A 21,251-nucleotide genomic window follows, 5' to 3' on the forward strand; every position below is an offset into this window, starting at 1 on the left:
TTGCTTCAAACCTTTCAAATCTGTGGCTAGAATGCCTTCTTTGAGATAGGTATGAACTTATATTTCGGTTATTTTATTAATGAAAAGAGTTTACATTTTTTACTAACAACTTAAATAGCAGCTGTTAAAAGTGAAGACCGCCAACTCAATGTAAGCGTTACAACGTTACATAACATTTTATTGCACTCTTTTAAATATCCCTGGTGCCTGTTGCGTAATGGTACAGGGAGTTGGGCCATAACAAACAAATTCTTTCCAGTTTATACTGAGGTCTCACGCAGAATGACTTTGTGCAATCCTGTAAGGAAAAATCCATAGGGGTGAGATTATGCGAACGCACTTTCGATAGGACAGTATATCACAACCTAATCCAACGGTGAGGTTGTCTGCTGTTCACAGTAGTTAACATCAAAGTGGGCATATGTACAGTTGTGTTGGAACCACATCTTCTCACGGGCAATAAGTTGTACAGTCTCCAAAAACAAAAGCAGCACATCTCGAACGAGTAGGACGTAACGTGTGATTATGAAACGGGATATTAGCAACCGTCAAGTTGATAGCCAATCGTTGCTAGTGATGTAATATGAGAATGAAATACAAATATTTCACTGACATAGCTACTGTAGTAGCTGAAAACAGTCACAGTTGAAAGAGACCTCATCCGCGAACACTGGGAACTATTCGGCACTGCTGTACTACGCCGTGTAATCTACTGACAGAACTCTGGATTCAACATTATTTGGCCTCATTGCTTGCACACGTTGTTTGTAATAGGTATGTAGTTGCCATCCTACATTGAATTCTTCAAAATGCGCATCTCAATACCAAGTTTAATGATGTCGGTTGATTTTTTTATATATATATTTGATCCAACACCACCCACTCAAATTCTATTTTGCAAACAATTATATTTAGAGAACTTTGGTGCGCTCTCTGTGGCTTGAACCATTTACTTTTTCTTAAGTTTCTATCCACTGACGATAAATTTCATCGAGATAGGCTGATGCTTGTAACATAAACTCTTCTCTCTACATTTGTTCGGTCCTCCGGGCGCGGCATACTGCTGCCACGACTAATGTCCGATCTCTGACATCCAGTCACGAATTTTAAACACTGGTCAAATCAACGCCCCCAACGACATTACAGGAACACAAGCAAGTTTACAAAACAGTGCTTCTCACATATTACCCATTAAATACCTCGTACCTCCTGGAAGGTTACATTCCAACCACTGAGTCACTGTCTCGAAATCAACAAATTAAACCCGCCAGCGTCTGAATGGTTCTGATGTAAAGATATGGAACACACTGTGTGAGTCATAATGATTAACATGGGGTACCTGCAGCCACTAGGGCAGATATACAGGGTGTCTTTGTTAAACATACAAAATTTAATAACTTGAGAAGAAGTTGAGATATTTACTGATGGTATGTTTCCACAACTATGGTACACTATGTGATCAAACGAATCTGGAAACCCACGAAAATATACGTTTTTCATGTTAGGTGCATTGTGCTGCCACCACTGCCAGGTACTCCATATCAGTGACCTCAGTAGCCGCTAGACATCGTGAGGGGCGCCCCGCGGAACTCACAGACTTCGAACGTGGTCACGTGATTGGGTGTCACTTGTGTCATACGTGTGTACGTGAGATTTACACACTCCTAAACATCCCTAGGTCCACTGTGTCAGATGTGATAGTGAAGTGGAAACGTGAAAGGAACGTACAGCACAAAATCGTACAGGCCAACCTCGTCTGTTGACTGACAGAGAACTCCGACAGTTGAAGAGAGTCGTAATGTGTAATAGGCGGACATCTATCCAGACCATCACACAGGAATTCCAAACTGCATCAGGATCCACTGCGAGTACTATGACAGTTAGGCGGGAGGTGAATAAACTTGGATTTCATGGTCGAGCAGCTGCTCATAAGCCGTACATCACGCCGGTAAATGCCAAACGAGGCCTCGCTTGGTGTAAGGAGCGTAAACACTGGACGAATGAAAAGTGGAAAAACGTTGTGTGGAGCGACGAATCACGGTACACAATGGGGCTTAGCGAGGCAGTTGAGCGCGCGATGCCGATGAGTACGGACAACGGAACGCGCGCGTCCGAGCCAGCCGGCTCGGACGCGCTGGGGCCGGCCGCTGGCCGGTCGGTGGGGCGGGTATGGTCAATGGCCGTTGAACGTCATCTGCTAGCGTGTCTAGTGCCAACAGTAAAAATTGGTAGGTGGTAGTGTTATGGTGTGTTCGTGTTTTTCATGGAGGGGGCTTGCACCCCTTGTTGTTTTGCGTGGCACTATCAGAGTACAGCCCTACATTGATGTTTTAAGCACCTTCCTGCTTGCCACTGTTGAAGAGAAATTCGGGGATGGTGATTGCATCTTTCAACACGATCGATCACCTGTTCATAATGTACGGCCTGTGGCGGAGTGGTTACACGACAATAACATCCCTGTAATGGACTGGTCTGCAAAGAGTCCTGACCTTTGGAACGTTTTGGAACGCCGACTTCGTGCCAGGCCTCAACGACCGACTTCGACACCTCTCCTCCGTGCAGCACACCGTGAAGAATGGGCTGCCATTCCCCAAGAAACCTTCCAGCACCTGACTGACCGTATGCCTACGAGACTGGAAGCTACCATCAAACCTAAGGGCGGGCCAAAACTATATTTAATTCCAGCATTGCCGATGGAGGGCGTCACGAACTTTTAAGTCATTTTCAAACAGGTCTCCTGATACTTTTGATCACATAGTGTAACTCAAAATGTTCTTCGTGCTCCTAATACATCACGATATGCGCACCCATAGTGGAGATACAACTAATCTTTATTCCAACTCTCTGCAAGTGTTTTGCAGCATTGCAGATGCGATAGCTACACGAATGCGATGGCGAATATCGGGTAGATCACGATCTGGTATCTGATACACTTTATTTTCTTGGCGAACCTCCACACGAAAAATATCAGGTTATGTCCACCTTTTACACGGATAAGAGCGGCGGCGCGTAGTGGCAAAGAAGCAACGGGGCCTTGGTAGGTCGCTGTAGGGAGTTGGCGCCACATCTGCACGCACAAGTCACCTAATTCCCGTAAATTCAGGGGTGGGGAGGAGGGGGGGAGCGATGAGCTCTGACGCCACATTGAATATCACATCAGACATGGTTTCGACGATTTCAGGTCTGGCGAGTTGGGGAGTCAGCACATCAATTGGAACTCGCCACTGTGTTCCTAACACCGCTTCATCGCAATCCTGGTCTTCTGACATGGCGCGTTATCTTGCTGAAAAATGCTGCTGCCGTCGGGAAACATTATCATCATGAAGGGGTGAACGTAAACTGGTACCACTGTAAGATACTCCTTGGCCGTCATGGGGTCTTGAACGAGCTCCACTTGACCCCTGGATAACCACGTGAAAGTTCCCCAGATCATAAAGCAGCCGCTGCCAGATTGTCTCCACCCGCAGTACAGGTGTCACGGAGCGTTTCCCCTGGAAGACGAAGAATTCGCGCTCTCCCATAGGCATGATGATGGTGTCGGGATATCAGACCACGCAATGCCCTGCCACTGTACCAACGTCCAGTGCCATTTCAGTCGAAGTTGCTGATGCCGTGGTGTTAACATTGGCACATACATGGGTCGTCGGCTGCGGAGGCCCATCATTAGGAGTGTTCGTGTGCTCTACACATCAATGAAGTCTGATGTTACTTCCCCCACATTCGCCGCCTGTCCTGTTTTACCAGTCTGCCCAGCCTATGGCGTCCGACATCTGCAACGAGGGCTGGCAGCCCAGTCACACGACATCACGATTTGTTTCAGCTTCGTTTCGCCACGTGTTGAAGACGCTCACCACAGCGCTCCTCGAACACCCGACATGCCGCCCAGTTTCCGAGCCTCCAGGCCGTCACAATTTGCCCTCGGTCACACTCAGACAGATCGCGCGTCTTCCCCATCCTACACACGGACAACAAGCTCACTGATACTACAAAGCACTGAGTGCGTTGTCTGACTAGCAGTCATTCCTAGCCACGTGACGCTGCTATCGCTTGGACGGGTTTATATCGATAGTAGCTCAGTGTTCATAATATTCTAGCTGATGATTGTCCGTTATCATGTGTCGTGGCTTTTTGGGTGATATGCCTGTATACGCAATGTGCGAGACTTGCACCACCTGGTCTGTATAGTGGTTTCTCGTTGTTGTCGTCGGACATTAGTTGTATTACAGTCTGAAAGTATTTTACAAAGTGCAGTATCAATTAAGTACAATGTCCCATTTGCTTTAAAAGATTAAGAACACGAGGAGTTACAACAAACTTGCGACATCATATAATGAGAAAACTTAATAATTGATTCATAGTTTACAATAAAAATAGAAAGTAGCTGATCTGTTGCCTGTGTTTAACATAATATGCCCTTATCGGACTGTAGCCTTTCAAAATGGGCAAATTAACATAAAAAAGAGTTCTTCAGCCTCAGTGTTCACCATTTAAGACGAACTACTCGCAATAGCCAAACAGTGGTATGATCCTCGATTACAACATGATTTTTGAGCAGAGTTTTAAAAAATTACGTAGAATCTGTAGGCGAACACAGTTGATTTTTTGTAGTATTCAACCGTTGATAACTTTTCACGAAAAGCAGCGACGAACGCTGGACGGATTAAATTTTCTTTTATTTGCCTATTTAATTTAATATTTTGATTGTATGTAATCTTTGTACGATTTCTTCGTTTATTGCAGAAAATAACAGGAATAAAAATCTGAAAATCCGTTATTTCAGAAACCGGTTACTTTGAGAGGCTTTCCCACTCACGTTAATCCGGTGTTAGGAATAAAAAATAACCGAAAACTGGTAGTTTCAGTGACAACCGCCATCCCTACTGTTTCATAGGGATTTTAGGGTGTACCAGGACTGCGGAAATGTACCTGAAAACAAATCAAAAGCTATACAACTTTATTATTTCGATGCGATAATTAAAACTATATGACAACCTTTCGTGGGGGTTCTGGTGTGCTGACATCGCAATGGTCTTTACGTAACAAATGAAGCTCTGATGATGAACCCCGAACTTCTAATTTGTACACTGGCGAAGTAAAACGGTGGAACTGGATTCTTATTAAGCTTTTTATCATTAAATTTTCAGTTCAGTCTCGTGATGTCCACTGAAAGTAATTCTCATCTATTTTCTATCAAGAATGAAGAACAGTACGCTGGGGTTAGTATCGTCATCTTCCTGCCCATGCGAAATAACGTTACAGTATTTTAAAAAGATGTTAAATCCAGCGAAACTAAGTTCTCCAGGAAATCACAGTGCATTCGCTGCAGTGCCTGACAATACTGTCCGAAACGTAGGGCGTCTCAAGAAGCATCTGGCACGGCGGCAGTGGTGTGGAGACTGCAATCTCTCAAGTGGTAACTCGGCACTCGTTAAAAACAGCCCGCGGCCGACCTTGACGCCACTGCGGATTTGCGAGTGTTTACTCAATTGGAGCGCGCGCAAAAATACTTGAGCTCGTAAGCAGAGCGTATTTATTGGTCCTGGAATTAGCTGACCGACTTGCGCAGACATGGTGGAGGCGTCAGTAGTCGTACAGTGCCTTCTGTCACACTACCTGCAACACTTGCGCGTTACGATGGTTGCCTACCTGTGAACAACAGCCGTGACACTAGAGGCCTACAGAGGCGAATACAACAGAAACGAGACAGGACACCACGCGAACACAAACAGCTGCCGAACCACGAAGGAAAAAGGTATTTTTCACATTAACAAAGATTATCAGAGGTGAAAGAAAGTATAAGTGACGGATATCTGTAGTGTGTAGCTCAATCACTGAATCACAAATGTTTATACCATCGCAAGATAAATAGTTTGTACGCACTATTTTCTGGACACCAGTGACACTTTCAGCAGTCGATTGCTGCTTTTAGAATTATCTTTACGCTGCACATTTACTATCCGTTTTCTTAACTCATTGTCGGGCCTGGTGGTCTATTGGTGAAGTGCCTAACTGGAAACCGAGAGGTCGCAGAACCAAATCCCTGCCGGCTCATAGATATTTTCAGTCTCACTGTAATCTAACCTTAACCTCTCAACGACTTGAGCAGCCACCAGGGATGACATGTGGTTCGGATTCCACATTAAACTGCAGGTTAAACTTTCCTCCAGTTGGATAACGGGAGTAAGTTACGTACACGCAAGTGCCGAAGAGGCGTCCGATAAAAAGACTTGCACTCTGCCACTGAGCCACAAACAACAACTACTACTACTCTGATCAGCTTACTTAATTAGTTACTGAAACGGGTAAAAGAAAGAAAATTCAAACCAAACGCTTACAGTTATTTGTTTAATTCAGTTGATACTTATGGGCACTTCAGTCCGGAACCGCGTGACTGCTACGGTCGCAGGTTCGAATCCTGCCTCGGGCATGGATGTGTGTGATGTCCTTAGGTTGTTTAGGTTTAAGTAGTTCTAAGTTCTAGGGGACTGATGGCCTCAGAAGTTGAGTCCCATAGTGCTCAGAGCCATTTGAACCATTTGATACTTATGGCTGCGAGTGGAATACCATTCCTTGTAGACACGTTGGCCACCTGCGTCGATACACCAACGAATCTGGCAATTCATTCACAGTGTGATCATGGACAAGTCCAAATATAATAGCTCCTTCCGACCATTCCGTCACGTCTCCACGTCGAGCCATCTTACTACGCTGCTTCCATAGTTCGACTGTTTCATACGCAACACTTCACTGCACGATGAACGAACGACGGCCTGAAACTAGCTGCACACTATCTACAGCACTCCAGAGTGAACAGTGTCCTCTTTAAAGGGATTGACTAATATTTTATCGGGTAGCTTATTAAATCATTAGCTAAGTTAACGAGTTAATATAACACATAGTAGTAATACAATTAAAACTGAATGCGGACAGGACAGAAGCTGAAGCAATGAATTAAAAATTTTGCCAGGGCCGGGACTTGAACCTCGACCTCTTACTTACTAGGCAGATGTGCTAATCATAACATCACTGTAGGACTGTGACTACAACATCTCCGCGGACAACCTTAGTCCAATTCCCTCCCTAACACAAACTTCAATTCACATCTTCAGCACATTTTCCCCTTCTTAAAATATCGAGGTACGTATGTCTCCAGGAAAATGCAATTCCATGAGATCAATATATCACCTACGCCTGAGGTACGGGCAGCACTTTGCCACTATGTACAAAGTTGGGATGCTATTCCAATGTCGGAGAGCCTCGACAATATTGACGATTTAGCAAGGGGAGAGGGGAAACTAGGCTGAAGGTGTGACTGTAGTTTGTGTTAGGGAGGGCACTGGACTAGGATAGTCACTGCAGCTGTTGTAGCCGCCATGCTACGGCAATATAGTGATTAACACATCTACCTAGTAAGCAGGACACCCGTATTCGAGTCCCGGCCATGGCACAAATTTGAATTCTATCTTATCGAAGATAAGGTTAAGACTCACATGTCTCCAGGAAAATGTAATTCCATCAGATCAACGAATGCGTACTGTTATTTGTTTATTTCATAGCACTCACGGTTAGGCCTATTCTAATATGTTCGCATTCAAAGCACAAGGAAAGTTTGCAACTCAAATATTAGGCACTTGTTCTTATAATTCTGGGAAAAAATTACATTATGCTAAGAATTTTGAGAAAGTTAAACATTTAAAACCATATTTCTCCAAGGAGCACAACAATCCTACCACAATGGGTCTTCGAATGGGTCTTTACAATGGTCACTACAAGAAATATCAGCCCAAATTAACTTTCTTAAAACAGTCTATTATATGCATGGGTAATGAGAAATACAAACAACAGCAAATCAGTCACTTTGTCGATGTGTGGGTGTGTTAACTGACGGAAAAAAACAAAAGATTGAAGAGAAATTCGAAAATCTAATTTTATTCTTTTTAGCACATTTTCCTCTGACAGCTGCGCGTCGTGCTCCTGACTATGATATCTTGGGCCAACTTCGGACGGAGGCACATGTAGCAGTCTGCCCTAGGACGTAGCCTAGTTCTGCACGGAGCACTTCGAAGCACTGCTGAAGATAGCGCAGTTAAAGAAACTAGCTTACCCACTTCAGCAACCAATACATTTCTCGCTATTTGCTGTGGTATCCAATTAAGTGCCACGGCGTCTCTTAAAAACGACAGCTTTGTGTGCTGCTGGAGATGTGGAAGCAACGTGTACACGGCTTATCACATTCCATTCGCCGCTATGACTTTTATTGCCTGCTGACAAAGACCCACATTTCTATCTACATGCTGGCTTCTCAGATCATGCCGCACTAGTATTTCTACCACTGTGCACACCAAAGACCGTTTTCACACCCGCCCACATTCTTCAGCAGAGCAGAAATAAAATATAGCGTTGTCCTATCGTGATGGCTGTCAGTGTATATCGAGCGATCAATCATCAATGAGGCAAGCGCATGGGAGGGGGGCAGCCCTATCTCTCTGGCAAGTTTACAGGCGACGGAGGTGAGACCTGCTGGACGGTTCAGCAGTACATGGCTGACGTCAAGATGCCTAATATGTGAAGAAAAATGGGAGGCTAGCTGTCGAACACTCCTCTACAATATCAATAACACTGGTCAACAAGTAAACTTTTTTCCTTCATCTGTTTTGCACGCGGCTGAACTTGCCTAATTTCGAGATACTGCATTCAGAGGTGCGACCAGATTTTCTCTATCACGTCACATTTTTAGATAAATAACAATAAATTAAAGATTTTATTTCCACAACTCGGTAAATATTAATAAAACCATAAGACAATGTTTCGTTTTTATCCACAATATTATGGAAGTTTTGTTGCTGTTACGCTATAATACCGCTTTTAAGCTCCTTTACGGTACACAAAAAAATCGTCGATCTTCAAATTACGCTGAAAACAACCCCCCCCCCCCCCCCACACACACACACACAGAATTTCTATTTTCCAGTATGCAGACACGCAACTTGTTGTACAGGGTGTACGTAAAGTCCGGGAACACTTTCAATTATATATTGCGCAAGAATTACACATCTTAAGAGAAACTCTGAATTTTTTTATTTTATTTTTTACAAAGATTCGATATGTGAATCGTGAGTGACCCGGCGGACGTCAATAGGTAATCGAATTTTTGACATACCCGTCCCAGCATGGCATCGTCGACTGCTGCAGTCGCTTCCGTACTCTCTCCCGGAGCTCTGTTACATCACGTGGTAGAGGCGGTACATACACCAGGCCTTTAATGTGTCCCCACAGAAAAGTGTAACACGGAGAGAGATCGTGTGATTGGGGAGGCCATTTCGAACTCCATCACACAGAAAGCTCGTTCCGCATCTGAACTCGCCATATTTGCGACTAGCGCTGACTATTGGCAAATTACCAAATTACGCTGTGGCGGTATACATGAAAAAACTTTCAGGGTTTCTCTTCAAAATCACATATGTATGATATCTGTACAATGTTTGGTTCTTGTGCAATAAACAGTTGATAGTGTTCTCGGACTTCATGTACACACTTTATTTTAATATATAAAACGTAACATAATAAACACTAAAAAAATTATATATATAAATATGGAAAACATTACGTTGTATCGCGTCTCTGAGGGTACATTCTCATTCTACATCACACACTTGAGGCAGAATGATTGTTGAAAAGTGTAGTTTGTAGAAGTCTGAGGCTAGTCAAATTTACTTGTCGTAGACGTAAATTTTTAATTATCCGAAATAAAAAAATTAGTGGATCATATGCTGTGATTTAAAAATTGAAAATTTGTTGCACTACTTACTGGTTTAGATGCTGTTTTTACAAAACCAGCTATCTGGTAATAAAAGTACCACGTGGTGGAGTGCGGTGCGTTGCTCTAGTGATCTTCACAGCCACCCACACTATAAAGCTAAACATCTGACACATCACGCACATGACGCCAATAACTAACACTGAACCACATATACAAAGGCTTGAACTAAAAGTTCACACACCAGCCACTCGCTCAATAGTGGCTACGGACCTTTCCATTTTTCTCTCCCACATTAATAGCAGCTAAATACTTCCAAACTGCTTTCGAGAACGATCTTTGGAAATCCGACAACAGTTTTCGACAAGACGGACGATGAATGGTGCTCCCCTTCCGCAACATTTCTCTTACCCAAGCGAGTTTCTGGAAGCATTCACACCACAGAAGCTCCTCACGCATCTGTTGCTCTCCGCTTCTCTGAGTCCGTCTACTCTTTCCTGCATTACAGCAGTTTCTTCGCTGTTTTACATGCTATACTTCTTGCTCTATCTATTTATTGGAAGATTATTGGTCTTTAAATTATGCATGACTCACATACCCTATCACATCTCAGTTTTTCTTGAAACGTTTCGCCCTGTTCTCGTATTCACGGAAGCCCACATGATGAAGGCTATTTTTTATAATTACAACAATAATAATAATAATAATAATAATTATTATTATTATTATTATTATTATTATTATTATTGGTATTATCATCTGTAAGGATGCTTGTTCATGTACCCCTTCCTTCCTCGCTCCATTCACTCTTCTCAATCACTTCTGTAGTACGACTCTTAGGTACTGCTTGTACGAGTGTTGATTTAAAAGTAATACCCCGTGATCTAGGCCGCCTGCACGGTAGCTCAGCGTGTTCGGTCAGAGTGTTAGCAGTCCTCTGTAATAAAAAAAACTGAGCTAATCGATCAACAACGAACTTAAGCGGATGTCTTACGACGTCCGCGCCGAGCACGTGCAACGAACAAAAGCGAACAAAATGAGATTAAAAAAAAGGGTAGCGTCTTTGATTCATAATCAAAACGTCTTCGGTCCCGGGTTCGATCCCCGCCGCTGCCTAAATTTAGATAAAATAATCAGCATTGGCGGCCGAAGACTTCCGGCATAAGAAGTCAGCCTCATTCTGCCAACGGACTTGTCAAAGAGGGCGGAGGAGCGGTTAGCGGTTCAGGGCACACTCTTGTCCTAGGGGTGGGAAATTGCCCCTAAAGGCGGAAGAATCAGCAATGATCAACGACATGAGGATGCAGAAGGCAATGGAAACCACTGCATTAAAGACACGTAACGTGTATCCACAGGACATGTGGCCTGTATTTGAAGAAGTGTCATGATGATCTCTCCATTGGCGAAAGATTCCGGAATAGTCCCCCATTCGGATCTCCGGGAGGGGACTGCCAAGGGGGAGGTTACCCTGAGAAAAAGATTGAATAATCAACGAAAGGATAACGTTCTACGAGTCGGGGCGTGGAATGTCAGAAGCTTGAACGTGGTAGGGAAACTAGAAAATCTGAAAAGGGAAATGCAAAGGCTCAATCTAGATATAGTAGGGATCAGTGAAGTGAAAGTGGAAGGAAGACAAGGATTTCTGGTCGGACGAGTATCGGGTAATATCAACAGCAGCAGAAAATGGTATAACAGATGAAGGATTCGTTATCAATAGGAAGGTAGGGCAGAGGGTGTGTTACTGTGAACAGTTCAGTGACCGGGTTGTTCTAATCAGAATCGACAGCAGACCAACACCGACAACGACAGTTCAGCTATACATGCCGACGTCGCAAGCTGAACAGTTAGAGAAAGTGTATGAGGATATTGAAAGGGTAATGCAGTATGTAAAGGGGGACGAAAATCTAATAGTCATGGGCGACTGGAATGCAGTTGTAGGGGAAGAAGAAAAGATTACAGGAGAATATGGGCTCGTGACACGGAATGAAAGAGGAGAAAGACTAATTGAGTTCTGTAACAACTTTCAGCTGGTAATAGCGAATACCCTGTTCAAGAATCACAAGAGGTGGAAGTATACTTGGAAGAGGCCGGGAGATACAAGAAGATTTCAATTAGATTACATCATCGTCAGACAGAGATTCCGAAATCAGATACTGGATTGTAAGGCGTATCCAAGAGCAGATATAGACTCAGATCACAATATAGTAGTGATGAAGATTAGGCTGAAGTTCAAGACATTAGTCAGGAAGAATCAATACGCAAAGAAGTGGGATACGGAAGTATTAAGGAATGACGAGAGCAATAAGGAATAGCGCAGTAAGCAGTACAGTTGAAGAGGAATGGACATCTCTAAAAAGGGCCATCACAGAAGTTGGGAAGGAAAACATAGGTACAAAGAAGGTAGCTGCGAAGAAACCATGGGTAACAGAAGAAATACTTCAGTTGATTGATGAAAGGAGGAAGTACAAACATTTCCGGGAAAATCAGGAATACAGAAATACAAGTCGCTGAGGAATGAAATAAATAGGAAGTGCAGGGAAGCTAAGACGAAATGGCTGCAGGAAAAATGTGAAGACATCGAAAAAGATATGATTGTCGGAAGGACAGACTCAGCATACAGGACAGTCAAAACAACCTTTGGTGACATTAAAAGCAACGGTGGTAACGTTAAGAGTGCAACGGGAATTCCACTGTTAAATGCAGAGGAGAGAGCAGATAGGTGGAATGAATATATTGAAAGCCTCTATGAGGGTGAAGATTTGTCTGATGTGATAGAAGAAGAAACAGGAGTCGATTTAGAAGAGATAGGGGATCCAGTATTAGAATCGGAATATAAAAGAGCTTTGGAGGACTTACGGTTAAAAAGGGAGAAGGGATAGATAACATTCCATCAGAATTTCTAAAATCATTGGGGAAAGTGGCAACAAAACGACTATTCACGTTGGTGTGTAGAATATATGAGTCTGGCGATATATCATCTGACTTTCGGAAAAGCATCATCCACACAATTCCGAAGACGGCAAGAGCTGACAAGTGCGAGAATTATCGCACAATCAGCTTAACAGCTCATGCATCAAAGCTGCTTACAAGAATAATATACAGAAGAATGGAAAAGAAAATTGAGAATGCGCTAGGTGACGATCAGTTTGGCTTTAGGAAAAGTAAAGGGACGAGAGAGGCAATTCTGACGTTACGGCTAATAATGGAAGCAAGGCTAAAGAAAAATCAAGACACTTTCATAGGATTTGTCGACCTGGAAAAAGCGTTCGACAATATAAAATGGTGCAAGCTGTTCGAGATTCTGAAAAAAGTAGGGGTAAGCTATAGGGAGAGACGTGTCATATACAATATGTACAACAACCAAGAGGGAATAATAAGAGTGGACGATAAAGAACGAAGTGCTCTTATTAAGAAGGGTGTAAGATAAGGCTGTAGCCTTTCGCCATTACTCTTCAATATGTACATCGAGGAAGCAATGATGGAAATAAAAGAAAGGTTCAGGAGTGGAATTAAAATACAAGGTGAAAGGATATCAATGATACGATTCGCTGATGACATTGCTATCCGGAGTGAAAGTGAAGAAGAATTAAATGATTTGCTGCACGGAATGAACAGTCTAATGAGTACACGGTATGGTTTGAGAGTAAATCGGAGAAAGACGAAGGTAATGAGAAGTAGTAGAAATGAGAACAGCGAGAAACTTAACATCAGGATTGATGGTCACGAAGTCAATGAAGTTAATGAATTTTGCTACCTAGGCAGTAAAATAACTAATGACGGACGGAGCAAGGAGGACATCAAAAGCAGACTCGCTATGACAAAAAAGGCATTTCTGGCCAAGATAAGTCAACTAATATCAAATACCGGCCTTAATTTGAGGAAGAAATTTCTGAGGATGTACGTCTGGAGTACAGCATTGTATGGTAGTGAAACATGGACTGTGGGAAAACCGGAACAAAAGAGAACCGAAGCATTTGAGATGTGGTGCTATAGACGAATGTTGAAAATTAGGTGGACTGATAAGGTAAGGAATGAGGAGGTTCTACGCAGAATCGGAGAGGAAAGGAATATGTGGAAAACACTGATAAGGAGAAGAGACAGGATGATAGGGCATCTGCTAAGACATGAGGGAATGACTTCCATGGTACTAGAGAGAGCTGTAGAGGGCAAAAACTGTAGAGGAAGACAGAGATTGGAATACGTCAAGCAAATAATTGAGGACGTAGTTTGCAAGTGCTACTCTGAGATGAAGAGGATAGCACAGGAAAGGAATTCGTGGCGGGCCGCATCAAACCAGTCAGTAGACTGATGACCAAAAAAAAAAACCTCCACCTTCTTAACTCTTCACCAGTTGTCAGCAGTGGCATGCGCCGGGTACTGGTTTGTTTCCTAGCCTCTTCTCCACAGCTCCAGTTGGTGGGAAGCCTTAGCATTGAACAGTTGGATTGTTACAGTGTGAAGTATGGAAAACTGCGCAGACGGTCGGTCAATGCGATTTAAGCAACGTGCAGTCATTGAATTCTTGACAGCAGAAGGTGTCGCCCCCAAAGGAGATTCATCAGAGAATGAAAGCAGTTTATGGTGACTGTATTGATGTGATTACTGTGCATCGTTGGGCGAGTACGTTTAAAGATGTTGAGGTGGGAACATCTGACCTGCGTGACAAAGAGCTGGATGTCCTGTGACAGCAACCACCGAGTTTCACAAGCGGAATGTTGACAGATTGATTCAGGACGATCGTCGTATCACTCAGGGAGAAACTGCAAGTTCCCGATAATGAAAGACCATCTGCGGGACATCATTATGCTTCTGATGAAGGCGCTGAGAGAACTGCGAGAGTGTGGTAGCGGACACAGAGTGTCGACTTCTTCGGTGGCGGCTTCAGAAAACTTGTTCATCGTCGGCAGAAATGTATCCAATTGGCTGGCGATTATGCGGAAAAGTGAATATTGGTAGTTAAAGATCACATTCTAAGGAATATTTCTGCGTTTGATTTATTAAAATATTCTCATCGAAACCCAATTAACGAAGATGGAGGCATTAATTTTCATTCAACCCTCGTGGTTTAAATACACAGGGTAGTCACTTACTGTCTGAGAAGCTTGTAAGGATGTTGCAAGGTAGGATGTGCAGAGAAATAATTTTAAAAGTTCGATACGGTACGCCGTTTCCGAGTTCATTAGCATTGGATTTAGCCAATCAGGCCGTTGCGCCCACAAATTCAAGCGGCTCGCCAGATGCAGTTAGTCAGTTGTTCTCATAGCGAAGATGACACCGTATAAGACTACTCTCAGCCAATTTTTGTACCGCTCTCTTTTAGGAAATCAAACAGAACACGTTTGGCGACACCATCTCTTGCGGACTGCTTGAATTTGCGCTCGCGATAGAGAGGGAGAACGCGCATGCTCTTCCTCACATGCTTTTAACCAAATATGTTCACATCATAGAGTTATAGACTTACAAAGTAAGTAAAAAAGTACGATTTATAAAATGTAATTAATACTGACTGTTTGCTTGTACAACCCTCTTCCCATTTAATTCCAAAACATCTGTTTTCTCATCAGAGATTTTCAAATAATTTGCTGGTGTTTTCATGTTTTAAACAGAAACTGCATACAACAGCTACTGTACAGTATTTTGTATGATAAGACACATTTTCATAGTAGAGCATCGCAAATATTAAAGTTTCTTCGCTATATACATCACTGGATGAACCACCTCCATCCAAATTTTAAATATGCAAGCAATTAAAGCATTTGATACTTACCTTATGCATTTACTGGCACATGTTTGTAATACACTGACAGCGCCTAACACATACACCGCGGGCGATAAAGCTTCCGATATGGTGTCTAATCGTACTACACTATACACTTATCAGTCTAAGCTAAGATCAATCATTTGTTCTCTTTGAATAACGCGGCTTCTAATAACAGAGTATGAACAGCTGTCGTAGACATCAGCTCAACTGACAAGAGAAATAGCGGAAGTTATACAACTGAATCACTTTCTTACCGGGTACATCAGCGAACTATGTCGATCGGCAGGTTACTCGGTCTGTCAACAGACAAAAAATAATTTTGAGATAAGTTTCAAATTTTGGAAAAGTTATATTGTTTTGAACATAAATTCGCAAGACACACAAAAATATGCAACACTACGGACACTACATTATTTTAGCAAAAATCATTAATTAAATTTGGACAACACAAAGCTTACATTAGAATGAGCAGCGGAGTTAACAGATATAATATTCAAGAAAGGAAAGAAAATAGTTCGTAACAATTACAGAGGAATCTCCCTCTTGCTGGTGAGGTATAAGATCTTGTACATGGCACTTCTGAAGATAGCTGAAAGAATAATCGACCCACGACTAGGGGAGTATCAAGCACGATTTAGAAAGGGGAGGTCTTGTGCAGGGCAAATACTGAACCAAAAAAGATAACAGAAATGAGGAAAATCAAGAACTTGAAATATGTGACAACTTTTTTACATCATAGAGGAATTTGGATTCCACAATAAAACAGCAGAAACTTTTAACAGACACAACATCAAAAAGAAATTAGTAAATAAAACCAGGAGTAAGAAAGGGACATGATTTGTAACACTTTTTAACTGTGCGTTAGATAAAACAGTGAGAGAATGAAGAAAATATGTCAATACTTAGGGTGTTCAACTAGGAATAAACCGAAATAAAATCAATATAGGTTGCCTAGCTTTTGCAGATGATATGGCATCAGTTACTGATTCATTGGACAGATCCAAAGATCACAAAACTACAGAAACAAGCAGACAAAATAAGACCAATTATCATTTGAAAAAACACACTTCATGACAAATTTCAATGGTGTCCCTCCAAATCTAAAAATTCACAACAACACAATAACTGAAACAAACTGCAGAATGGATAATGAGTAATATAAGAGAAAAGATAACAATAGAAGATACAGCACATAAATGGAAAGGCATTCCATATTACAAAAAACATACAGCAAAAACCTTTGCCCTGTAACATAAAACTATGATACCATCTAAGACTGGTACGGCTTGAAACATTATACGCAGCCGAAACACTTTAACAAACAAGATTTGGGGATCTTAAGAAACGAAAAATTTGAAAGAAGAACTCTGAGGAAAATACTGGAACCTAAAGCATAACCGAATATGCAGGATTTAAGGGAAGAAAGAAATCTGCAAATGGCAGGGAGCTCGAAGGTCGAAGGAAGTTCGGGAACAACGAAAATTAAACACAAAGAAGCAAAACCAGAGTTCATTTATCGTACTCTCCAAAAGGATTATTCATATAGATAATACGCAGTTCACAAAGTTGTATATTTTAGAATATAAATCAGTAACGGTCAGTAGCAGAGGTCTGTATCAATTATTAAATAAGCGTCTACGATAAACACTACTGTCCTGCAACCGCAAAAATGGCGAAGATCCTAAAAATTGGTATCATAATGCGAAGCACCTAGAGTTGAATCCATTTCAGAATACAAAATGTATAACAAATGCAGCTCGAAATTAATAAAAAATGGTTCAAATGGCTCTGAGCACTATGGGACTCAACTGCTGAGGTCATTAGTCCCCTAGAACTTAGAACTAGTTAAACCTAACTAACCTAAGGACATCACAAACAGCCATGCCCGAGGCAGGATTCGAACCTGCGACCGTAGCGGTGTTGCGGTTCCAGACTGCAGCGCCTTTAACGGCTCGGCCACTTCGGCCGGATTCGAAATTAATATTTTTGTTTTGTTTTCCGTGACATTTCTAGGTGTCAGATTTATGCTTTGTAATATATCGCTCATTCTGGATAACAATGATATTTGTTGAACTCAAAATGTAATAATGCCTGCAACGGTATGCATGATTATGTTTATTTGCACTGACAGACTGACACATATGCAAACCCCTAACAATTACAGTCTTCTTAACCAGGACATAATGAGGCAATGAAACGGCAGATAATTTCGAAAGCTGGAATTATCCTTCTTCCACATGTATGAGATTTGATCCTTCAAATGTTTGCTTTGATACAAATGAGAACTGTGGAAAATTTAACCAGCACATTTACTCTGAGTGGAGGCAAAAATGTGTGCGCTAAAGGAGAATCGTAGTTCTCCAAGCGGTAACTTGATGGGAGCGCAACCTATGTGGCATACGAATATTCTTCTTCTAACTGGTAACTTAAAAAGGGTTTCCTTGTGATAAACGTACTCACATTTCATAATTTAATTACAAAGGCACACATCATGGCTTTTTCAACTTGCAGTGCTCTCAATGAACGAGCATGCCGTATTTGCTCTTTCCACACCCACACTCTTTTGATACTGGTATCGATGAAGTTAAGAATTGTTGTACTTTGCTAGAAACAGTTGAGATGCCACAATGGGATCTTACAAAATAGTTATGTAATAAACACTATACACTAAATACGAATGATGGAACCGTAGTATATTACCTTCGCAAAGGAGATAATGAGCGCTAACAATGTCTTTCCTGATTAGCTAGTGCACAATTTCTATTTCGCATAATATTTGCACGTAATTCTCTTGTTAATTATAATGGACAGTATCAAATTAAAATCGTTCTGGAAATAATTCTTGCCTACATAATAACAAAATTTCCTGTATTTATGCTCGTACAGTTGGTATCAATTATTACGCGCGGTTCCTTTTTCAGTTATATCTTTGCTGAACAGTTCATCGCTCTTCCGTACCAAACGAGATGAACCTCTGTTTCTTGCATTAACTATAAGTATAGTTACGTTTCATTCTTACAAGGGTAGGCCGCGACGTTCGGACGCAGATTTACTTCAAAGTTTCTACACTTTTAGTAGTCTAGTAGGACTTATACGACTTCGAGAGAATCGTAAGAAAAGTTTTACGCGTCGTTGATGAACCGCTACGTTGCGAACCAGAGCACGAGATGGGGGGGGGGGGGGGGCATGTGGTTAGCGATCAAGCTCAGTAATCGCTGGATGGAATACCGCTGGCGCTTTTTTTAAATGTATATTATTCAGTATTAGTTACATTATTTATACATACTACACTTGGAAAATAATATACTGAAAAGACACGTGCATGGGCATGAATTTTTATTGAAATTCGAGTTGTTTGCTAATTTTTATAGAACTGCCTTTGCACCTGGACGCTTCGATCTGCAAACACAGGTTTCAAGGACGAGGAGCAGGCTTGGAAAGCGCAAGTCAAACATCGATAAATAAAGGTGCAAATAACTGCATTCGAGAATACGATGAATTAGAATATGCGAAAATATGAGGGTAATATATGGTTAATCGGTTGGAATACGATATTTTTCATACAGACGGGGAAAACATTAATTAAAACGTTATCCACAACATCGAAAGGATGCAGTTTTCCCGTACACACAAGGAATCTTCAGAGTTTCTAAGGAAAAACAAAGCTCGCAACATTTTGAAAAATCTCTCTCTCTTCCAACAATCTGGATGCAAACCACACGTAACGCAACATTTTCGTGAATATCTATGCCAAAATCTGGCGATGTCCTATTGATTGTATTTTATAACCATCTTAAGAGAAACAATTTCTCTTTCGTTGTCAATCTAAAATGAAAAATTTTGAATGCGCTTGATAAAGTTTTTAACTTACCTATATAAATAAAAGTCGCATAATATTTGTTGTACTAATAACGATTCGTAAACAGCCAAATAACAAAGGAAATTCAACAAAAGTTCATGCAAATACAAATTCATCAATTACTTTTCAGACTTATATATTGGAAAAATACAAATAAAAAAATTGAATGGGACTCGATCCAGCGATACACCGATTTAAAAAAAGACCTCCGCCAGCAGGGTCGCTGAGCACCGGTATATGACTGACGCATAAACTTCTCATTCGATTTTCTCGAAATAGGCCAAGTAATACGCCTTACTGCGTCCACATTATATTGTCCTAATAGACTACTAGAAGTGTACAAAGTTTGAAGCGAATCCGTGATTCGAATGTCGTGCCCTCCCCTTGTTGGTTAAAACTACGCATGATCCGAATTATCGTCTAGAGCAACAAAATCTACTACTGCTACTACTAGAATGGTTCACTGTGACACCTTTTTGAACAAATCTCGTGAAGATGAAGTGGATTACCGAATAAAAAAAAGATTTAAAATGGAAAGTGAACTGCTGTTCATATCTTCGTAACGAACAGTTACAAGAAAGCAATCATGCTGGTTAATGTCCCCTGGTAACTCAAAAACATCAGCTTCATATACAAAGGGCGTTCAAAAAGTTTTGCACAGTCGTCTCCAATTTTTTATTTTTATTTTTTGCAGGAGGAGAATGAAATTTTTTGTAAACATACTTGGAACATTTAGGTATAAGTTGGCATACAAAAGTACTTTCTTTTATTTACAGGTGAGCCATAATAGACCGTGAAGTAGATATCAGGTTGCGACAACGGTCGGTGATAGAGTTCCTCTTCAAGACCGGCGATGACTCTGCCACATCGGTTCACAGGACGTTGCTTCCTGTTTATGGGGAGGACACAGTGGATCGCAGCAGTATCCAGCGGTGGTTGCAGAGGCTTAAAGAAGGTGATTTCTCTCTACTGGTCAATCCACGATGCGGTAGACCATCGACGGCAGTGAGTGATGTGAATAAGGAGACCACTGATCAAATCATCCAAAATGACAGATGTGTGACGACACGACAACTTGCTGAAATGACTCGTTTGTCATTTGGTAGTGAGGTATCACTGGTACAGTCACTAGGTACAGAAAAATCTGTGCACGTTGGGTGCCTAGATTATTGACAAGAGAAATGAAAACGATGAGGAAGAATGTGTGCGAGTGTCTCATGAAAACCTTTACTGAAGAGTGGAAACAAATGTTTTGACGGCGTCATTACCCAGCATGAAACATGGTTGTTTTTGTCCAAACCTGAGAGCAAAACCCAATCCATGGAGTGGCGTCATCCGGGTTCCCCTCGGAAGAAGAAACCAAGACTTTGACGAACAGCAGGTCGAAAGGCGATAGCCTCCTTCTTCTGGGACCAGTGTAGTGTCATTTTCAATGACTTTTTGGAACCTGGCTCCACAATTAACCGGGACCGTTACTGTTTGTCATTGGACAAGCTGCGACATGCCATCAAGACCCACAGACCACAGCTTCAGGGTCAGCTCATCAGACTACACCATGACAATGCCAAACCCCATACAACCCTTATGATGCAGGAGAAAATCAGGAAAATGGGTTGGAAAATTGTTCCTCATCCTCCCTACAGTCTGGACTTGGCTCCGTCTGATTTTTACCTCTGGCCGTCTGAAGGGCCACCTGCGCGGTAAAGGTTTTGATAGTGAGAAAGACCTTGTTTCCTGTGTCAAGCGATGGTGTAAAAGTCAATCCCAAGAATTTTACCAAAGTGCATTTACATCATGAAAAGAACGTTGGGCCAGATGCTTCACAGCTGATGGAGGCTACATTGAGTAAGCTCAATGTATAGCTTTATGTTCCA

At 41.9% G+C, this 21,251-nt stretch overlaps 1 protein-coding gene across 3 annotated transcripts in view; it reads right to left on the reverse strand.

The window, feature by feature from the left end:
* LOC124796266 (F-actin-monooxygenase Mical) overlaps positions 1-21,251 on the reverse strand; it is a 554,406-nt gene that overhangs the window by 301,559 nt on the left and 231,596 nt on the right. For all 3 annotated transcript variants that reach the window (XM_047260379.1, XM_047260378.1, XM_047260377.1), the window contains exon 3: positions 15,773-15,814. The gene's annotated coding sequence lies outside the window, so the exon portion shown is untranslated. The remainder of the gene's footprint in view (positions 1-15,772; positions 15,815-21,251) is intronic.

This window comes from Schistocerca piceifrons, chromosome 4 (assembly GCF_021461385.2).
Source record: "Schistocerca piceifrons isolate TAMUIC-IGC-003096 chromosome 4, iqSchPice1.1, whole genome shotgun sequence".
Taxonomy (NCBI): Eukaryota; Metazoa; Arthropoda; class Insecta; order Orthoptera; family Acrididae; genus Schistocerca; species Schistocerca piceifrons.